At 40.0% G+C, this 21,865-nt stretch overlaps 2 long non-coding RNA genes across 2 annotated transcripts in view; one reads left to right on the forward strand and one right to left on the reverse strand.

The window, feature by feature from the left end:
• Window positions 1-21,865, reverse strand: part of LOC144522397 (uncharacterized) — a 40,791-nt gene that overhangs the window by 17,648 nt on the left and 1,278 nt on the right. Inside the window, exons 2-3 of the long non-coding RNA XR_013502403.1 lie at window positions 16,882-16,923; window positions 2,558-2,610 (exon numbers count right to left, since the gene is read on the reverse strand). This is a non-coding gene — a long non-coding RNA (uncharacterized LOC144522397). The remainder of the gene's footprint in view (window positions 1-2,557; window positions 2,611-16,881; window positions 16,924-21,865) is intronic.
• Window positions 1,077-6,852, forward strand: LOC144522396 (uncharacterized). Its single transcript, XR_013502402.1, has 2 exons — window positions 1,077-1,562; window positions 5,866-6,852. It is a non-coding gene; the product is annotated as an uncharacterized LOC144522396 (long non-coding RNA).

Here is a 21,865-nt window from a genome sequence, read left to right on the forward strand (position 1 = left end):
AAAGAGGGGAGCAAGCGAAACAGAGAGAGAAAAAGAAGAGTGAGAGAGAGAGGAAGAGAGGAGGAGACAGCGAGTGCACAGTGAAGGGGAGAAATGCTCCGCTGATGATGAAATAGGAGGTGCGGCGGAGCGCGCGAACGAGTCACTTTTTCATCACATGTCCAACACGGCAAGGAACTGTATTTGCACCGGAGACGGGGGAGAAGGAGGGAGGAAGGGAGGGAGGGAGCATAAGATGGGTGGGAGACGGAGACACAGAAGGAAAGAGAGCGAGAGAGAGGGAGTGGGAGGGTGGAAAGCACTCAATGTGGGAGGGGTGGAAGAGGAATAATGACACAGAAATCCACTCCTCCAGCAGTGCGCAGACGCAGTCCACACACTTACACGCCATACTGGGATACACTATACAGTACCTCAGCTACCATATGAACTAGTAAAAAAGAGGAAAAAGAGAATACACAGTCATTCAGAATGGACTGCCCTGCTGAAGGATCCTTGAACCATGCAACACTTTTGAGAGCTGGTTAAATTATTAACCTTAACTCTTACTGTAGTGGGGCTCTTGCCGCTGGAACAGCCTTGGAAGCACACTCTGAAAGGAGCACACACTCTCAGAGTGTATTAACTCTTTAGCATGCCACAATGACTGGCGTGAATGCACAGAATAGACCAGACGCACACAAACACATACACACAAGAAAAAGATAAGCTTCAACAGTGTTTATTTCAGTAACATGTGGCAAAGAACGCAGGGCTAGGACCCTCCTCCTTGCCCCAGCTCTGTCACAAAGCGAGCTGAATGCTGCAGCTGAACCCTTGCAGCTATTTTGGCACAAAGTCAAAAGGCTGATAAGCATTTTTGGGTGAGACTTCACTGCTTTTCCTCGAGGAAAAACAGCTGCCACTTGCCCGGTAAAATGCATTCAACCGTTCGGACAAAAATTCGAGAAACCCCCCCAGAGATGCTGATTCGTCTTGCTTAAAATAGAGGAGGAATAAAATAGAAAATAAGATGGTCTTAATAATTTGTCCTAACCGAATCCATGCACTGATTTACATGAAGAGTAAGCAAGCCAAATAGTTAACCAGAGAGAGAGAGAGAGAGACCGAAACAGCATGGCTGTTTCCACCATCTTAGATTGTATTGATTATTCTTCGCTGTAACGTCTGTCTCTCTCACACACTCACGCTAGCTCTCTTTCTCTCCCTTTCTGTTCCTCCCTCCCTCTTTCTGCCTCTGTTCTGCCACCTTCTCTACTCGGCGATCAGCATTTGGCTTTTTCCATTTGTGGCAGATTACTGTAACGCTATTGTACAACAACTTCCTGCCTCTTTTGGCTCTGGTTCTACAAACTGCAAAAGCAGAGCTTGTGGCTTCAACTTTTTCCCCTCGGCCTTTAACTAAAGGAGCTCTATAAGGAAAGAAAATGAGGAAGGAGATATGTAAAGTGTGTCTGTTGCTGAGGAACTATTTTGATTGCATTTCTGCTTTATAAACTGCTGAGAATTAAAGAGGGCAAGAGGGGACTACATGCCTAGCAGAGACAATAAGAGAAACAAAGGTGGGGGTTTAACTTTTCTTACTTTTACTCTGTGAAAAGTTTCTGTTGGTTTGTTTGGAGGACACTGCATTATTACTGTAGTGAGCTCACGCAAATGTATCTAACATGGCTGCTACTGCTTCAGGCTGCACAGTTTGTGAGGACTGCTTTCATAGCACGGCCACCACCCCGTTCCTCGCCGGCTCTCTTCCTCCCTACAGCAGCACAGAGACTGGATTCTCCACAAAAACTATTCTCCCCTCTGCACTTTTTTTTGCTCCACAGGTTTCAATAAAAACACAGGCTAAACACAGAAGGTGTGCATATAGAAAATGCTAGCATTATTGACACTAATTTGAATCAGAAAAGGCTGGACTGCAATTTTTTTGTTCTCCGTTTTCTCTCCTTCCCTAAATGAGATATGAGCTCGGTTCAGGCATCTACATGGGCATGAGCTATAGAATCCTATTAGAAAGAGTCCAGCTCTACGTCACATCTCGCCATGCGTTTTAACCAATTGAGAAACCCATACCTTCATTATGGATTCAATGTATAAAGCTGTAATCTGTATATGTTCAGAGACCGTATTTGGGAATAATGTGGATGATAAAATAGAATATGTTAGAGGTCCAATAATTAAACATAGCTGTTTTAGAGAGACAGGCGTTTGTGTATTTATGCTTAGTGTGCAATACTGCACTTTGCATGGCATAGTTCATGTGAGGATACAATTTGGGTTTTGGGTCACCTGCCAGCTCTCACCACTGTGCTCCTCGACATCGGTCCTCTGTTGCATTTCAAAATAATTGATCAATTTTCAATTTTAAAGTCATAATTTACAATAATTTAGCAACTAAGACTGGTTAATTAAATCTGTTTCAGATTAAATGCATATGAAGCGCAAACCTTTACTTAATTTCTTTTTACTACTACAACATTTTTTCAGATTAAATAAGATCAACATTTTATAATGTAAATAATGACACACCACTTTAACTGCTCTTTGATGTACTTACCTTTAAGAAGAGTGAAGCAACAGATTTTCATCTGCAGTACATGGCTGCAACATCTGTGTGATACAAAAGCAGTCAATCAGGCCAATTGATAATACGATGTGAAACAAAATGGCAGACGGCACCATGTTATGGACCCTGCTCGACATCATTTGACTCTAATTTTTAGACACATAAAACTTGCTCTCTAAACTGCACATCTTTTGATGTTATATTAAAATGTCAACGTTTTGTATCTTACAAAAAGCACACAGTCAGCATATTGAAAGCATTACAAAATATGTTTAAAAATGATTTAAAGATACAAATTGAATATAAATATAAATGTACATTGTATTATCCCAAAATAATCATATAGGTATCAGGGCCTTGAATGAACTTCCAGTCTCACACTGATTAAGCTCTTAGCCTCATGAGTGCTGTGGGCTGCTGCAGTCAGGAGAACACAATAAACACATATTTAAGTGTCAGTCATGAACAATCACTCTATTACAGAAACTACAGATAAGGGGACAGGACAAGGACATATTAGCTTTCTACGGCCACAGGAAACAGTGAGGCAAGCTGGAGAAATTAGAAATTGCAGTGGGCAGGGGATCTGCAAAGCCAAACAATATTTGCACTTAGTCATTTGCAAACATCAAGGAGGCATTAGGAGGTTAGGGGGGTGAGAGAGGGAGGGTTCTGTGCTTGGTCAGCAACCACCAATACATCAACATACTAGACATGATATGTGGCACATAAAAACATATATATTCTAATGGTCTTATTCAAGGGGATAAAAGCTAACCACAAAAGTATCCCTACACTACGAGGGGAGACTTTATGCTCTCCAGGAGCAGGAGCAGAGTCTATGAGGTGGTCTTGCTTAAGCCCTGCACGTGTCTAAACAACTTCTCTATTACACCCGAGACCTTTGAGGGCACTCCCCATCGAGCGGGGAACAAAGGCCATGACCCCTAGGTCAAAAGCGTTACACGGAAGGCCAAGCAAGCTCATTGAATGCTGCACTGCTGTTTGCTTTAAGAAGGTAAAGGTTACTAACACATTAAGTAATGCTGATTAGGGGGTTATCCCTCATGGGACCGGGGTCCCAGGGCTGCACATCACGTCTTATTAACACAACCTGGCCTTTGACCTCAGGCAGCCACGCACACACACACACACGCACACGCACACACACACACACACACACACACACACACACACACACACACACACACACACAGAAGAGTAAGAAGGTGCAGCACAGCTTGCAAAAAACAATTGTTTTCTGGACCAACATGAATAAATGATACAGTGTTATCACTGCACAGTATCTTGTGTTAATGTGTTATCTTGTATTATCTTGTGTTAATGCACTTCTGCTCATGAGACATTTGACCTGCATTAGCAGACTGTGCATCATTTGTGTATCTGAAAATAATCTGAGTAATATTTCTAATAAGTAGCACCTCCTAATTAAACATGATCAATCAGAGCAATTTGATTTCAAGGCCTCAGACTTTTAAGCATACTTGTGTTCTACCGAAGTTCATAAAATGGGAGCATGTGCAATAAAGTTCTCATCACAAAATGGTGGACACAAGACATGCGCAGTATTGATGTTCCAGATGATCATATGATGAAAAGCAAGAAAGGGACCATTTCTTCACAAACTCACTCTGCCATGATGCTGTTCAAACATTACTTTTGCATCAGCAGAGAGGTAAAAGTAAAATGCCGTGCTGAGCATACTTAACCCTACCTGTCCAGAAAGAGCAAACCGATAAGACTTTATAATGAGACATAATTCCCGCTCATCATCTTCAAAATTACTGCGTGTGATCAGATAATTTGCAAATAAAATAAAAAATAAAATAGCATGGGGATATTCATTTAAGGTAATTAGAACAAAAAACAATTAGTGGATTTTCAAAAGGTAAAGTCCATGTTTGTGCAGGGAATGTAAAAATAAAAATGTAATTACACAACCTTTTCCCAAAAGTTGTCGTGTCATGTAAAACCTGTAAAATTTGTATTAAAATTGAGCGCTTGTTTAAAAATATGCAGTTCAGTAGTTGAATGTATTGTGGACATTTTAAAATTGATATATTACTAAATGAATAAGCCAGTATTTAATTTATCTCATAAATATAGATTCATTTTGAATTTGCTGTTAGGTTTAAACGCTGATTAAGCCAACACACTTCTGTCTGTTTGCTTTCCCTGTAAGTGCTGCTCATTCTGTAATAAAAAGAGACAATGTTAAATTATAATTTATGAGGAGCATGTAATTGTGAAAGAAATTATGAACAAATGTGAAATATTTGAGTTAATTTAACATCTAAAATATACATATTCTTTTTTATTCAGGTATGCTTTCTTTGTCATGTATAAGAGGGGATTTATTATCACAAAATAAACAGTTCAAGTAGACGGATATTGTTTGGGCAAATATTCAATAATGTATGAAATGTGTGTGTTTGTATAATGTATAAAACCCATCTATTTTTACAATCATATTTCATTTTGTTTCTGAAAAAAATGATTACACTGTAACACATATCCAACCTATACACATATAATCTCCCCAAATCATGTGGTCTAATAAACTATACTTTTGCAGTTCCCTGGGCAGAGATAGCATACACTTTGAAACTCAATAGGAATTATGGAAATTTGTGCTTCGCAAATGGGTGTTTAGATTGTTTATATTGAAGTTTGCTATTATATCAATACTGAAGAAAACTGATTTTAGCCACAACAGACTATATAAACAAGTGTGCAAAGAGATGTTTGCATCTGTAATAATAACCATTAGTATTCTGATTTGGATTTAAATTAATACCGTTTGTTTTAATGATAATACATCTAATAATTGAAGGCAATACTTATTTCCCTGGAAATAGATCTGATTTTTTGGTGGCACATTTTTAAACATGGCATATTTCAAAATCACTTGATTGCCTGTAAATGCATGAATTGTTGCATTTATTTTATTAGACTTTAGTTGAATCGATTTTGCCGGAAATATTTTTCTATGTGCCCTGCTGCACTCTTCTAATCTCAAATTGCAAAGCAGAGCAGGGATTTTTTTAAATTCAGTTAGCTTTTAATCTGCTGCCCTCCTTTTTAACAAATCAAAAATTTAAAATCTCAAGACATCTTAAATCATGGTACGAGCTGTGTTTTGCGTAAATCTAAAGACATTTTCTAAAGAACTACATTTGAAGAAAGGTAATGCACACTGCATCGATTCATCCTAACAAGAAAAAAGACATATAGACTTTTTTAAAGCAGGAATTAACTCACCTTGCTGTTTCTCACAGGATTCAAAAAGAAGAAGAAGAGGAGGAAGAGAGACAGAGAGAAAAGGAGCAAGGGAAAGTTCCTCCTGGGAACAAGCTGGAAATTATGGACCTATTCGATATCAGACCTCAGAGTGGACAACCTATCCAAAGAGGGACGCGCCCTAACTGTAACTAACAACTACTTCTGGCAGCCCTTCAACAGCCAAACATATTGTCCTGGATCAGGGCAGCTTTCCTACGGCAGCATCGAACTAGGGCAGCTCAGGCAAGAAATCACATCAAACTACAGTATCAATAATGGCATTAAAAAGTTGATAACGATGCATTAAAAGTAAATGAATGTGTTTCCTAATGAGGTATAGATTTAGCTGTAAACCACGATACCTTCAAGATTTTGCTCATCATATTAACATGTTAAGGTGATTCAGACTAAGACAGAGTAAACTGACATTTCTACACCTTGAGCCATCTGAGACAAAAGGGGAATACTCCTGACAGCGTAGATTTATGTTTTATTAAATATTATCTATCCTATTATTATGTGTTACATACATGTTTACAATTAGTTTGTTCATCCTGTGATGTTACAAGAACATAATAAACCTCTGATACATGGTACAATGATTTAAACATATATCAGAGTCTGAAGATCTACATTTTCAGTTGATCCTATCTGACAAAACTATATTATAGCAGAAGTAAGCACAAATATGTTTTGCATTAACATGTGAGATGACATTAATTATAATATAAAATAATGATATTAAAATATACTAAAATGTTCTATTGAAGGACCCATTTCAAAGTTATTTATCAATTGTAATACCCTTGTTATAATGATCATTATGAAGGTAATATATCATTTCAGCAACATTAATAATGGGTATTAAGTGGTGTTACCCAAACTGCACTGTAAAAACAATGATCTAAGGCACTACATTACCTGAGCCACCGGGACAAATTCTCAAAAGTCAATGAGGCGCAATAATAAAAAAGCTAATTCTCCTTTTCTGTCCACTTGACTACTGTGCCGGGCTTCTACATACCTGAACTCTCCCTTTGCAGTTTTACCCTGAGGGCTGCTAATACCTACTTTAGACAGCCTTGGCTTATTCTTCCTCAACACTAAGCCAGGAGTGCACAGGCCTGGCATTTTCGGGGCCACGTCACAACGCCTGTGTCTGCACTGCAGGGCTGCAAGGAATCCAACAGTTAAGGCATACACACCCGGCAGTTCACTGCCTCAACAAACACTTCATGTGCACTGTTTTGTTTTCACTCTCTCTAGCATCCTTGCTCTACTGAGAACAACAAAAAATGCACCTAATATGCTTTATTCATTTCATAAAGATGCTCTCCTCTAGGTGTCTTCTCCAACACAGCCACTGAGCCTTTACCCACTGAATCACTTGTTCTCTCTTCTGATTACCATAGCAAAGTTAGCTCAGTCCAGTGTTTCCTCTAAGTTGATTTGACCACCATGGTAAAATTTCTGCCGCCACGGTATCAGAAATAGGGCAGACGCACAACAGGGTTTCCGCTATGTACACCGCGCACCACCGCTCCTTCAGCTGTTTATGAAAAGTCGTAATTACACGACTCTGCAGAGCCATCTGCTCTACTGAAGTCAAGCGAACTGTCATCTGCCCTCTCTCCCCTTTTAGGGTGAGCAACTGGAACAGTGACAGGACGGCATCTCTCGCGAAGTCATGGCAACCAAATAAACAACAGGGCGAGTACTACTTGTCACTCAATCTTAGGCAAAGTGACAAACAGCGACGAAAGCCGCGACATGAAAGCCGCACTCACGCGGGTCACGTGAAATATGACAGCTACAGTTTATTGGAAAATAGAATTGTGGACACTGAATTTGATGAATTTACTGTTTATCAGACCCCAGATGAGACAAGAAACTAACGTTAGTGAACGCTGCAGTGATGGTCCCTCTGCCTTTGACTCCCCGCTGCAGGAGAAAGCATTCCTCCGACACGCTGTAGTAACGTTACTGTTTTAAAACTGATTTCCAGGTTAGTGGGGGTGCATACCGCTCAAAACCAACATGAAAAACGTAGCTAGTAATGTTCACTCAGCGTTTTGTTTTGTTGTTAAACTGTGTGTAAAATGAGCGGTGACGTTAAATCACCGGTTTCAGGTAACGGCACCCTACGGTACCGTCTATTTGCTGGATGGTTTCAAGGTAACGGTCGGTAGCTGACATTAGCAGATAAGCTCCCTGACAGCGACGTTATTGTTCATATTTTGGCACAATGTTTCTGACCGTAGTAGTGGTCATAGTGACTGAAAGTGTGATGTGAGATGCTAAAAAGAAACTACACACTGTTTTCAGGTAACATTACTTTTTGATGTTCAACACCCATCTCGCCCCCCCCCCCACCACTGCAGAAAAAAATTCTAGAGGAAACACTGCAGTCAGAAAAGGATACATTAAGTACTTCCAAATGAATTCAGCAATGCCATTTAATGAGCTTCATAACCATCTAACTTTACGCATAGTAAAACAATATGCAGTATCCTTTAAAAGGGGACACAGTACTGGTATTGATATGAAAGTGACAAGAATAAAAACACTGATTAGGAAAATTCCACTTGAGCTGGCAGGCTGTAATTGATGTGCACAATGATAACAGAGTGATATTTATCCAAAACAGCACTTTATAGGACGTGGAGCAGTGTAAACAGAGGTTTTATTACTCTGAAGGCTATTTCGGCCAACTTAGTGGCTCTTTCAATTCCAGTAAAATATTATTTCAAGCAAATGCCAAATTGGTTTTCTTTTAAAGTGACAATTTCTAAAACTGTACATTGTACATATGTGGGTAAAGGTGTGGACAGCACGCGGGAAACTGTGATATGACAGCCGCTGACCCCTCATACCAGCTTAGAGAGACAGAGGGTCATTCAGAGGACATGGCGGTGGAGGGAGAAGTCAATCTTATCCTTCCGTTCCGCCACAGGACTGTGTGCAGCGACAGCAAGATGAGCTACACGGCTTTCCAAAATCCACACTTGTTTGGCTGGGAGCAAGGCATCAGGGCTGTGTGTATTTCAAAGGAAACGCTGAGGAAAGCGTTTTTTGTGAAGGCAACTGTGCACTTGACAGTGTGTATTAGCCTGCCTCTGTGTCTTTGCTCCGTCCCCACCCTTACTCAATATCCCTCAACACCAATATATGTCATCTTTAGTAGCCAAAGTGGCATGCAGCCCATTTGTCTCGGTGGAGAATCCTACCTCATCTTGATATGGTTCTCATGTGCACAACATTTTTTTGTCATTATCTCGACACATTACGAATACCTGCCAAGCAGGGTAGGCCCAAGAGGTTAAAAGGCAACAAGACAACGAAATGAGAGGGAAACGGAAGCATCAGTTCTCGGACTGCTGTCAATTGAGCCTGTGCCTCTGTAATGGCGGTGGGGTGGGGGAGGGGGGTGGGGGGGGGGGAATGATAACCTGGCACAGAACCAACCACTAATGCCCCTTAAATGCCAGAGACTGCAGCAGAAAGGAAGGGAGACAGCAAAAACAAGAGCACATTCATATTTCAGTATGGCAGATGCTGTAATGTGTTGATGCCTCACACTGAGTGCTCACAAGGACACCATGAGAGAGAAAACGAGAACAGGCACATGAAAAATGGGAAATGAAACAGCAGCAGTGATGGAAGCAGCCTCATCTGATTGTTGTCTCTATTTGACAAAGTTAAGAGGGGATCTCTCTCTCTCTCTCTCTCTCTCTCTCTCTCTCTCTCTCTGCAGACGAAATTGTGGCGGCGGGGTGGGGGTCGGGGTTGAGTCTGGTTTTGGGGGTGGGGTTGGATTGCTGGAGAGAGTGATCTTTTTTTCCAGTGGGGTGAAAGGCGGACGGTCATGTGTGCAGAGCTCATGACAAAAGGCCCTTTTATGTGCAGCGTATGCAGATAGAGGAGGCTCCTTTGTGCACAGATGGAGATCCCATGCCTGGGTCTGCCTGCGGCGGAGAGGGAAGGGAGGGAGGAGAGGAGAGTGTTGGTGAAGGGAAGGGAGAGGCGGGAGGGGTGTCGCTGGCACTGAGTGCCATCACTGTGTCTGGTGGGGGGAGGGGGCACTGAAAAGTTGAACCAAGCCGTCCTGGTCCTGTCAGGTTCATACATTAGGGAGGAGGGGCATAAGGCTTGCTAAGAGGATATATCGAAACTGGTGATCCCATAGTGGGATCAGGGAGAGAGTCACATCTACTGTCTAACAAGTGGACCAGGGTCAAATATTATTTGCAAATAATCTGTCATGTTTGTTTTAACCAGCTTGAGAAAGCATGGTTTGCCATAGTGCCGGAGAGTTTACACAATTACAGGAAATCATGTCAAACTTATCTGATAACTCAGGATTATTGGGTTAGATAAGCTTAACCTACTTTTTAATGCCAACTATCACATGCGCCTAACAGGTTAAACAAACATAAGCATCACTTAATACCTTTTCAAAAACCACCATTGTGCTTTTGACCAGCTGAAAAAGGTAGTACATGTAGTCCTGATGTAAATGATCAAGTGAAAACATGACATCCAATGTCAAGTTCAGCTTCAAATGTATTCCCTCATAGATGACTCTGCCACTGTCTGCTGCACCATTATCTCGGTGCTGTTGCTTTGACCCTTGTACAGTCTTTGTTATGACTGCAATCTATCAATCTCGAGATAAGACTGTCAGCTAAATGTTGAAAGTTTCTTTTCTATCCTGGTGCCACCTCTCCCCTGAGAGAAGAGGTGACTCCCACTGACATCCCGTCTGCTGAGAAGACGTCACATCCTTTAAGCAGCCTCCTCCCACTGACCAGGACATCTTAACACTACAGCCAGACAGATTCCTATCCTGCCAGAGCACCAAGTCATATGGCCATTTTTTCACCAGTGCACAGATGGACAACAGCCCCCACACTGACAGTCATGTTAACCCTTTCACATAAGGCTGAAGCTGCTGATACACTTGCACTGAGCGGAGAGTTGTTAACATTCAAATGAAGGGACTTGGAAGATATTATAAGTGCAGAGTTTTCTTAAAGAGATCTGCCTGGGGACGCATGAACTAACATGGTTGATAGTTAATCAAGCGAGTGAATGTTAGCTAGCGAGTGAGTCATTATCTCACTATAGTAAGCTTGCTAGCAAAAGAGGGGGCATGAACAGTTTTTCCCACTATAATGCAATTTTCTTGCCTTCAAATGAAACTTATGTGTGTGGTTTTTTTTAACATTGGCGGTTAAGTACAAGGGGTTCAAGGTTCATGGTCAAAATTATGAGATGGATAACTGAAAGCAAAAACAGTAATCGTAAATGACTTGTGTTTTGTTTATATTATATATTAGAGGTTGTTGTTAATATTGCTAATGGTGTGTTTATTATGCCTGTTATTGCTAGCCTATTTAACATAACATAAACATTTAATCAAATGACTCATGCTAATGTTAAAAGGTTGCTAGTAGTTTAGACAATTAACGCTCAGATCTGCGCAGCTTCAGCCAGTTTTTTTGTTTTGTTAGCCAAACTGCCAAAACCAAAAGAATGCTGCTTGGCACTTTGTATAAAACCGCGAGCAGCCTATAAAGCTACTCCCAATAAAGGAGCTAACACAAACTAACTGTATGCTAACATCACCTGTCCAGTAGGAATCCGGACACGGCAGATAGCCAAAGTAAACGACTATGCTTGTTGACTAACAACAGATATTTGGCAAACCAAAGAACAAGATATTTTTCTCATGACATGGCTGAGCAACCAGACAGAGCCAATATTTGTCTGCAGGTATGGTCCATTATTAATTCCAATTAGGGGTGTCAAGATTTTGATTTTAAATCAAAATTTGATCAAAAAAAGCTTTCAATTTTGATTATCGAAATCAAGAGCAGTATTGCGATTCCCCTAGTATATTTTCTCTCTCTCCACACTTACTTGCGCACATCCGAAGAAAACAATAACAACACAGCAAGCATAGCTTACCGGATGGTAGCATGCAGCTAAAGACACAGTATAACGTTAGCTTACCAGTAGCCTGCAGCTGCACTTTTCCAGACACCATGGTCACTGCTGGAGCTGGAGATGACGGGGAAACAACAGAACCGAAAAAATCCTACCATTTTCCTGAAGTGGGTGAGGTCACCGGTCAACATTTTGCCTTACCCGTGAGGGAGTTACGTAAACAAACAACTAACATGTGGGCTCCGACAGGACTTCATGGTGTATTCAGATGCACCTCATTAAACTCATGGTGCATTCAATTGCACCACGTGAATTCTGAGAAAGTTAAACTGTTGTTGTAAAGTACCCTTCTGCCATCTAGTGGCTCATATTGTGGCATTGCCGTCATTGCTGAACAAAATGATGTTTGATTGAAATTTTTTTTAAATTGAATTAAATTGAATATTGAAGCAAATCGTCACCTGAAAATTGAATGTCAAAATTTAATCGAGAATCGTGAAACCCCTAATTCCAAAACTATCTGTCTAAAAATACAGTTTTAAATATTTTATATAGAAGTTATTTTTTGGGTTTTTCGCTTAATGTTAGGTAATTTTACATATATGTATACTTAAACAAAAACTCTTCAATTAGCAATATTGTCAAATCTAAACCATAATGTAGGCCTACAGTTGACTCAACTCTAACTTAACAACCTGAGACTGGACTTGAATACACACACGCACACACACACGCGCACACACACACACACACACACACACACACACACACACACACACACACACACACACACACACACAAACACACACAAACCTGATGGCGAACCCAACAAGGTAGGCTTAGGGTAATTAAAGTGATTAGGTGTTTTTGTCTGAGCACTGTCTTGGTTTGCTGGCTCTGGCCTAACTCATGCCCGGCCCGCCTGCAGTCAGCATGCCAGGAGGTCAGGAATGAAAGGCTGGCACTTACCCTTCTCTTCTCTATCTGATCCCCTGTTGCTACCCTAGATGCCCCGAAATGTATTTCTGCCACTTATCAACAGACAGGAAGAGGGAGAGAGATATGGAGGTATGCTTGTCTGCAATAGAAAGTACGGTAACAGGGCTTAAATTCAAAATAGTATAATGTAATAGGACTACTTTCCTAATATCAAATTGCATCCTTTTGAGCCAAATCACTGCTTTAAAATCTTTTAAACTATCTTCTCTATTTATTTGTCATATCAATGACTTAAGGGCATTTACTATGTGAAATCAATATATGATTAAATTAGGGCTGTCAAAATAACGCGTTAATTTCGATTAATTAATCTGAGAAAAAATAACATGTTAAAAAAAATAACGCAGATTAATCCATTCCATATTGAGGTTTGACGCGGAGCCGTTCTATCCACCATTCGACTGTAAAATGAAGGAGGGAGACGAGAATGTTCTGCCTGGATCATTAATTGGAACATTTACTTAAAAATCTTCTTCCTGCCAACCCTGGCTACCGAAATCTGGTGCCACTGATATGTCTGCGCTTCTCTCTGATGCTCTGAAGACGTTACAGGAAACACAAACACCGCTGCACATGACGCTAGTTAACAATATACTTGACAGCAGCTAACGTTAGCCTACCGCTAGCTAGTAGCTGGATTAAACACGGTTAAAATGCTGACAGCTAACGCTAAACAGTGTAAAGTTTGACTGTGTTTTACTGTAGAGGATTCAACACCGGGATGTAACAATCTGCAGCTGCCGTCGGAGAAACAACATAGACGGTGCGTTCAATGAATCTGGTAAACTACAGCCTCGTGGTGCATTTGAAGTTATTGTAAATATCCTTTACCATCTGGTTGTTGTTTTCGTCGTTCAACAGCAATTTACTAGTGAAATAAGTTATTGTTATTGTTATACATTATTATTAAACATTTAATTTTGACCATATGGCCTTAGCAATAAACAAGCCGTTCTTTAATGTCACCAACTGTTGTTTAGTACCCTTTTTTTTCTTTTCTTTTTTTACTTTCTTAAAAAGTATCGGTTCAGGCACCGTTAATGTATGCAATTAATTTCGATTAATTAATCACAGAGTATGTAATTAATTAGATTACATTTTTTAATCGATTGACAGCCCTAGATTAAATACTTTCCTAGATATATTTAATATTGATTTCTCACAGAAAGCAGATAGTTCTAATGTATTGTACTTCAGTAAACCGAGACTGATGACACACAAAGAGTAAAACAAATGAAGACGAGGGGATGATGAAGAGGAAAACTCACTTTGGTATGTTCGATATCCGCTTGTCTCTATTGACCTGTAAATTCTTTGAGACTGGAACAAATGCAAATAGCGCTGACTTGCTCGCACCAAAAAAATCCTTAAGGCTTTTGAAATGAACTCACTTTCACAATAGTGGGGTGCCCAGAGCAGGGTGAATATACGGTCTGGGCTCTGAATGGCGCAATGTGTGAGAGCCAAACAGGGAGCTGTGAAGTGAAGGCTCAGGACCCTCCAGGCTGCTTGCCTCTGTTGAGCTGAGACTCGGCTGCTTCCACAGCACAAAGCTGACCACCACCGCTACAGTTCTCTGCTCGGAAATGCCTGGCTATCACTGCACTAATAGGGCTAAGCTCAAAACGAAATTCTAAATGGTAATCTAAATAAGAAATTACAAATACAAAAAAAAAAAAGAAATAAAAAAAACTAATGTGGACATGAACAAGGCACACAACCCCGCACAATTTGAAAACTTTACTTGAAGATTAAAAAGTCACTTTCTGATCTTAAATAATTGACTGTAAACTGTATCAAGGCCATTTTGTCTTTAAATGATAAAGGAGGTCTTTAAACTATGAAGGTTTGCCACATCCCTGCAGGTTGTTCCTGTGGTTAAGCAGCAAATGTGACATTTAAGAGGTAACATGTTTGATTCCTGCAACAGTGAATGTCAATTAACAGTCATGCAACCTGTTGCCCTTGAGCAAGACATTGAAGCTCTTTTATGCTTACTCATTTCTAGATATAGGCAAAATCAAAAGAGGAAATGCTAATGCTACAAAGTGTCTTTTACATATCACATAAAATTCAAAAACATGGATTAATTCCTTTCTCTATTTCATTATTGCATCTGTCATCGTTGTACTGTAAAACCAAGTTTTCTGTCATTGTTTTTCTTTGGAGATATATTTTTAGCTACAGTAGAACACAAACATTGTTTAATCGCATAATCTTAATAATTATAGCTCCATTAAAACAATATTGGTATTTCATAAGCATTAACAACCAAGTTACACTAGTTCAATCATTGATATTTCTCTAATTCTCTAAAGCTAAAACTTAAAAAAAGATTACTACAGTAAATTGGTATTAGTATTTTTTGATAATAACAGCCAAGTGTACAAACTTATCTAGTGTAACATTTTTCTAAGCACTTTTCTTTTGTTTCTCTCTGGTTATTTCAATATCACTGCTACAGCATATTTACATTTTTTAAAACTGTAGTTTGATACGGCAAAAGTGAGAGTTTAATGAGATCAGTGAACACTAACTTTTTAAAATCTAAATCGGGCCATAACTTAACTGTAGCTCCAAAAACAAGATCTGATTCGTTGACGTACAGTACATTTTAACTGCACGTCAGTGTACAGCCCCATCTCCATGTCCATGACTGAGGAATGTTTTGGTAATATCTCTTTAAGAGAAGGCTGACTCTACAGCTGTGAGAGCTCTCTGCTTTGTTGCTCCTCTTATTTCTACTTTCAAACTTCATTTTCAGCCCTTGCAAAGATTTTCAGAGCCGCTCTCTGGACGTTGGCAGGCAATTTCACTAGCAGCCAAACTTCCCAGCATGCCTTTCAGCTGGGATGGCTTTGTTCACAAAGTTAACTGTGAAGTTGCTCTGCTCGACATGAGATACAGTACAGACCCTGCTTCACTCTTACCCGTGCAGGATTGCATGAGAAACATAATATACCACCAGAAGAATTAAGTTGTGTCTTACATTATATCAATATTAAAAATGCTTTCAAGAATCTTTTACAACTTTTGATGCATGAGTATAATTTGAAAGCTGTGGTTGAAAAAAAACGCACTAACCTCCATCTGTGGTCATAACTGACATATTATGTTTTATTTCAGAATTCCTTTTTTCATCATCTCTTCAAATACTTAAATTAACCACTGGAATTAAAGACATGTCTTCAATTACACTGTCCTCAGTTTACAGATGCATTATCAAAGCTACTTATTAGCCTAGAATGAGACCTATTTTCTCTGATGCACAACTAAATTACATTTAATCCTAACACCATGGAAACAGTTCCAACTCTTTGCTCCGAAGTGGATAGTGCATCTCCACTGGATGACATGCAAGGGACGGACAGGCTGCCTGCAGCATCTGGTGGACACCTGTAAGACTGCAAGTCACTGGAGTGAATAAGAGAGGCCTTTGTGATTCTGCTAAATCACCAAAAAATCTGGGCCAGACTGACCCTCAGTGCTCCTGCCAGTTTCACATCTTTCAGCACGGCAGCCATGTGGAATATTTAATCTGAGCATTCAATCCCAAAATCAAAGGCAGCATAAATATCAATGAACAGTCAGCTAATGGCAATACAAATATCAACACCAATCTGGTCAGCCAGACAAAGACCAGGTTCTCGGGGTGGGCAGGAAATCGCACCCCATGTATATATATACACACACGCATACATACATACATACAGATATACAAAAAGTAGACACAATTAATTTAACATCTATATATATCTAAAATAAATAAATTCTACGCTTGTAAAACACAATATTCAATTTGTATTGATAATTGAGGGCATAGTTTGTGTGTTTTTGCCTTGTGCCTTTTTGCATTATATGTATTATATATAATATATGCCTCTGTTATTACAATCTGTAATCCAATCATTAAATCATCTCAAAAACCACCTTACCAAAAACATGAAAAGCTCTTGGACACACTTAACAACAAATATGTACATTAAAGAAACTAGTATATATTCCATGGTATTATATTTTACAGATGTTACTGTGTTGACCATCTGTACAAATTAAGTACTTACAGTGATTGCTTCAGGGCCTTTGTTTCTTCTTCATGTGTGGATCTGTTGGGTAAACAGAAAGAAACAACATTGTCAGTATGTGTGTATAAATGTAATATTGTGTCTGGTGACAAAATCTTAAACTCTCAAAGACAAAGAAAATGGTTCAACATGTGTTTTAGCTCAAGCATTTCAGACCTGCTCCAGTGTGTGCTCTTAGCTTTTTCATTTATGAGAGCTAATCACTACAAGTGAACCAGATCACAAAGGGAAAGTCACTGACACCAGAGCAATTACGTTGTACAGGTCTAATCCCTTACACAGCACTTAGGACAGTTTTAAAGGCCACCAGGGCACACTGCGAAGCTCCATTAACTGGTAGGGTGCAGTTTCGTCCATTTTACAGACACTGGGGCACATGCCTGATTGTTAAGACCAGGGAAAGTAATCCCTGGAGTCAGGCCACTAAACCTGCTCTGTCCCTGTAACCATGGCAGCAGACAGGTAGTGTCTGGGTCACAGGGCAAACATGGCCAGGGTTCAGCACTGCCCGCTGGTTAATAAAAAACTTGCCTAATGTGAACACACACATATCTGGGCAAACGCATGTGTGCATTCACAAAAATGCAAATGTGAATGTACATGCATGCACAAAGACGCACACACACAGGTTCAGGTGAAAGTTGAACTGATATGACCACAGAGCGGTACTGGGTTTCAGTTAATCAACAGTGGCACTGGATATTCAAGATGGCTAAAACCCCATCACTACGTATTAACACAATGAGTCCCAGTGACAGGTGAATGGTAAAAGGGCCCAGCAATTAAACCGTAAAATGTTTGGATGGCAATTCATTTAGTCTGAGACATGTAAAAATGAATAATTCATATACACGTCACCAGAGGGGTCGATGGAAAGAACAGAGAGGACACTTATAGAGGACTGACTTTTCATTCACAGGATCATCTTTGCCACCAGAGCGATCTGCCTGTTTCTGAGCATTTTACTTTTTTAAATATTATGGTAAAATACATCTTTTTACAGGACACAAAAACGCGGCCATTTGAAATAAAGGTAATAAATAATGATGCGCTGGGTACGAGAAGTATCATTCAGTTTGATTATTCCTCTTCACGAAATGCCCAAGCGATGCTCTGGTCTATCTTGCCCTTTTGAAAGAAACACATGATCTCCCCTGGCCTTTTCTCCATTTACCAGCTCTCCCTCTCTCTTTTCAGTTGCTATGAGACACTCCAGCTGAAGCCAAGGCTTCCACAATTCATTACTAGAGGAACAAAAGCCAAAGCACTGGACAAAGCAGAGCAGACCAACTCAAACCAGCTTCCACTTAACACACACATCACACCTCTGAGTGCTCTGCTGACATACAAATGGCCAATTCAAGACCTCTTCTTTTTCCTTTTTTTATTTTATTTTTTACAATGCCAGGAGGGGTAGATGAAGAAAACGTTCAAGATACACAGTAAAAAGTCAACAGGTTGAAGATTTGGTGTATTTAGAGATCAGTTAATGTTTACTACATTCTTCACAGGACATGCTTACTATCAGCATCAAAAACTTTTTGAAAGGATTTCAGGCAAAGTATTTCCACACGGCAGCAAAAATTAGAATAAGTCTTTCATGGTGAAACACGTTTTTTTAAAGGATTTTGTGCCAAAGATTGAATATGCTACAATGCATCATTGGTGCAACATCACCTGTCTCTGGCTTTCCACCAGCTCTGCCTCATCAAATCATGAAACATCTATTTTCCCTGCAACCAATCAGATCTCCATCTCTGGCTGTTCTCATGCAAAAAAAGAGAGAACGCCAATGAGAAATGACCCTCCTCCTTCCCCTTGTATCCTACACACACACACGACAATCACCGTCTGAGAAATGCCAACGGACGGGCAATCAGTCATTGTAATTAGGCTGGCTGCCATAACCAAGCCTTCATAATTCAGGCTGAAGCTGTAGGATATAGGTAGTGAGAGCCCAGCTGCCAGCTGCCACAGCCCACCACTGGCTCACCCAAACCTCAACACAGGCCATTTCCTCTCCTCTCCCTCTGATTGGGGGACCAGCAGAATTATAAGGGGGGCTGGCTGACTGCAAAATTAAAAAGTCCCCCCCCCCATCTCCCTCCCTACCTCCTTATCTACATCCCAAAACTGCTCCCACTCACACTTTATTTTCACTGCACTGCAGAGTTTTGTTCTCCAACTGCATGAGCGCAAGAGCAGAGACATTGTGCTGAGAAAATGGCTTTCAAAAGAGGAAGGGTCTTAATCTAAACATATAAAACGGCTTTACAAAAAATTGTGTTATTTTACCTGTACAATTTTTATGAAGGCGTAAAGCTTGTAGATGGGTATTGTCTACGCTGTTTTTCGGTGTAGGGAACACTGGATTTACAGTACAGACATGGCTCGCTCTTTTCTCTTTGGAATTCACAGCTAAACAGGAAGCTATGGCAGTATTCTGCAGAGATTTATTTTATTTGCCTAAAGGCCGCGGTTGACTCAGAAACTGTGCCTGTTGTATAGGACCTGATGTTTTCTTGGCAGTGAAATGAAGAACTGCAAGTTCAGCCAAAATAGACAATAAAGCAGAATGGAGAAACATGCCAAATTGCTGGGGCAATTCAGCTCACAGGCTCATTTTTCCAAAATGATTCACACTGGAAAGAAAAGCATTTCCCTGTCCTCAGATGAACTTAGTGTGCTCTCTGTCGGCTTTCATAAGGAAGCGATGGGGGAGGGAGAAAACGGTTGCACACTCAATCTCACACACACACACACACACACACACACACACACACACACACGTGTGTGTCCACACCTACACATGATCGCACAGCCATCGCCGCAGATTCTTTGCTCACTGTGGAATTAGGTCATTACTGCTACTTTAAAAAGACATTTTCAAAGTCACAGGGGGAAAACATGTATTTTGCATATACTCTATACTGTACACCAACAGCTTGTACCATAACAATGCAGCAAACAGTGTTTTCTATGCACTCAGTTTTCAGTGCAGCAGCACATTTGAGGAATGAGGGAGGACTAAAGGCAAGTTTTGCATCAGTCAGCAGTGTCCTGAGGCTAGTTTATTGGCTTGTCTGGCCCAGCTGCCTGACAGTGTTCACCTGTTCCTTCATCCACTGCAGGATGACAGTCAACAGTCTGCTGCAGGCAGCACAGCAAGAACAGGAAGCTCAAACTTATTCGTCATTATTTTTAGCACCCACAAAGCCTGCCTTTGAAAAGCAGCAGTTATAAATGAATACACTGAAATGAATATCTACAGCTGTAGTCTTATATCAATAAATGTCACAAAATAATTAAATCCTTTTACAATCAAAAATACAACATGGCTTATAAAAATGCAGCCTGCTTCTGTGTGTCAGCATAACATGATATCTAAAGCTAGTGATCGAGGGCGGCTCACTTTGTAAATATCCACTCATTAAGTCTCCCACTAAAATAACATCTTGTACTAAGCAAACATTAAGCATTAGGTTACATAGAAAAGATAAAAGCCTTCTGTATGGTTTTGCCAGGAGCTTTTATGCACTCATAACTATGCTGCTACTAATGACAGTATATATTTGTGCAGCTGCTTCGCAGGGCATCAGTCATACTGTATGCCACAGATATAATAATAGATCAAAAGAAAGATCAGTGAAAAGGGAGGAGATCAAGGACTGAAGATACACATTCACCACAATCTTTAAACGTTAGTTATTTTATTGTCTATCTTTTCACTGTTGTTCACTGCTTACTCATCAAATTATGCTCAAAAATCTTTAATAGCAGCTGCAATACAATTATTCCTCCACATACTGTAGCTTTTAACTGACGAGCTCTACACGCAAGAACTGAAAAACAGAATGCAGCAACATTAAGAGATATGCACACACACATCTGGACAGAGGCATGAATGTGTTTGGACGACGTTAGGGAGGTTGGAAGTGAGAATAAGCAGGCCGCGTCATATTATATAACCTCCAATGTTGTTGCAGAAAACACAAAATCCTTGATTTGCGCAAAATGTATGGTAAATACATCAAGATATCAGTCAAATATCTTCAGATCACACAAGTGTTAAATTTCTAATTTCAGAAGGTAACATGAATAGTGAGTATTTTGATGGCTGCCAAAATAGTTTTTGGCAACGAGGCTTCTGTACGAGTGTATGACACAAAGCAGGACTTTATTTCAACTTTTTTAAAAGAGGGTTTCTTAAATTTTGTTCCAGACGTTGCTATTCTGCAACTGTAAATAAAGAAAAGCAGCATTTTCTATTAGGAACGGCAAGTAAGATTGAAGCTAAAGTGCAGAGCTGCTGAAGGGTCTTCGAGCGAGGCACTCACTCTGTGACCTTTGACCACCAAGGAGGTTAGGGGGGAATAAGCAAAGAGAATGTATGATGAGGAACAACAAGGGCTTCAGTGTTATCATTATCAGTTTGAATGTGCAGTTTTACGAAGAATGGGGATTAAGAGTTTGAGTTTGGTGTCCAGTTTTGGTAAGAAAATAGGACTCTAACAAAAATCCCAAATTCATTCTCAACTGACTTCAAAATGTCTGGTATTTAAGAAAAAAAATGTTGTCATGATGAAATGAGAAATGTCCAGTTTAAAGCACTGTAAAAGCCACGCAGTGTGGTTATGAACAGTCGTCAGCGACAGGTCATTCCATTACAGTAGATTGATTTTGACCTCATACAGACTACAGCCACAGATACAACAAAAATGACATTTTGATGTAGAACAATTCAACCTGCAGAGAAGTTGCAATTTTCTTTTATAACTACACAACTCATGTCTGAGTTTTTTTACTCATGACATCCTATAAATGCTGTACTTCAAATGTGATTGTACCACCTGATCCACACTATGCATCTTGCAGTACTAACGTGTTACCCAAACACGCATTCAAGTTACTTTAATGTGTACTTTGTGCTGTATTTTGATTATTATTACCTTGATGTTTTCAA

Source organism: Sander vitreus, chromosome 8, assembly GCF_031162955.1.
Source record: "Sander vitreus isolate 19-12246 chromosome 8, sanVit1, whole genome shotgun sequence".
Lineage (NCBI taxonomy): Eukaryota > Metazoa > Chordata > Actinopteri > Perciformes > Percidae > Sander > Sander vitreus.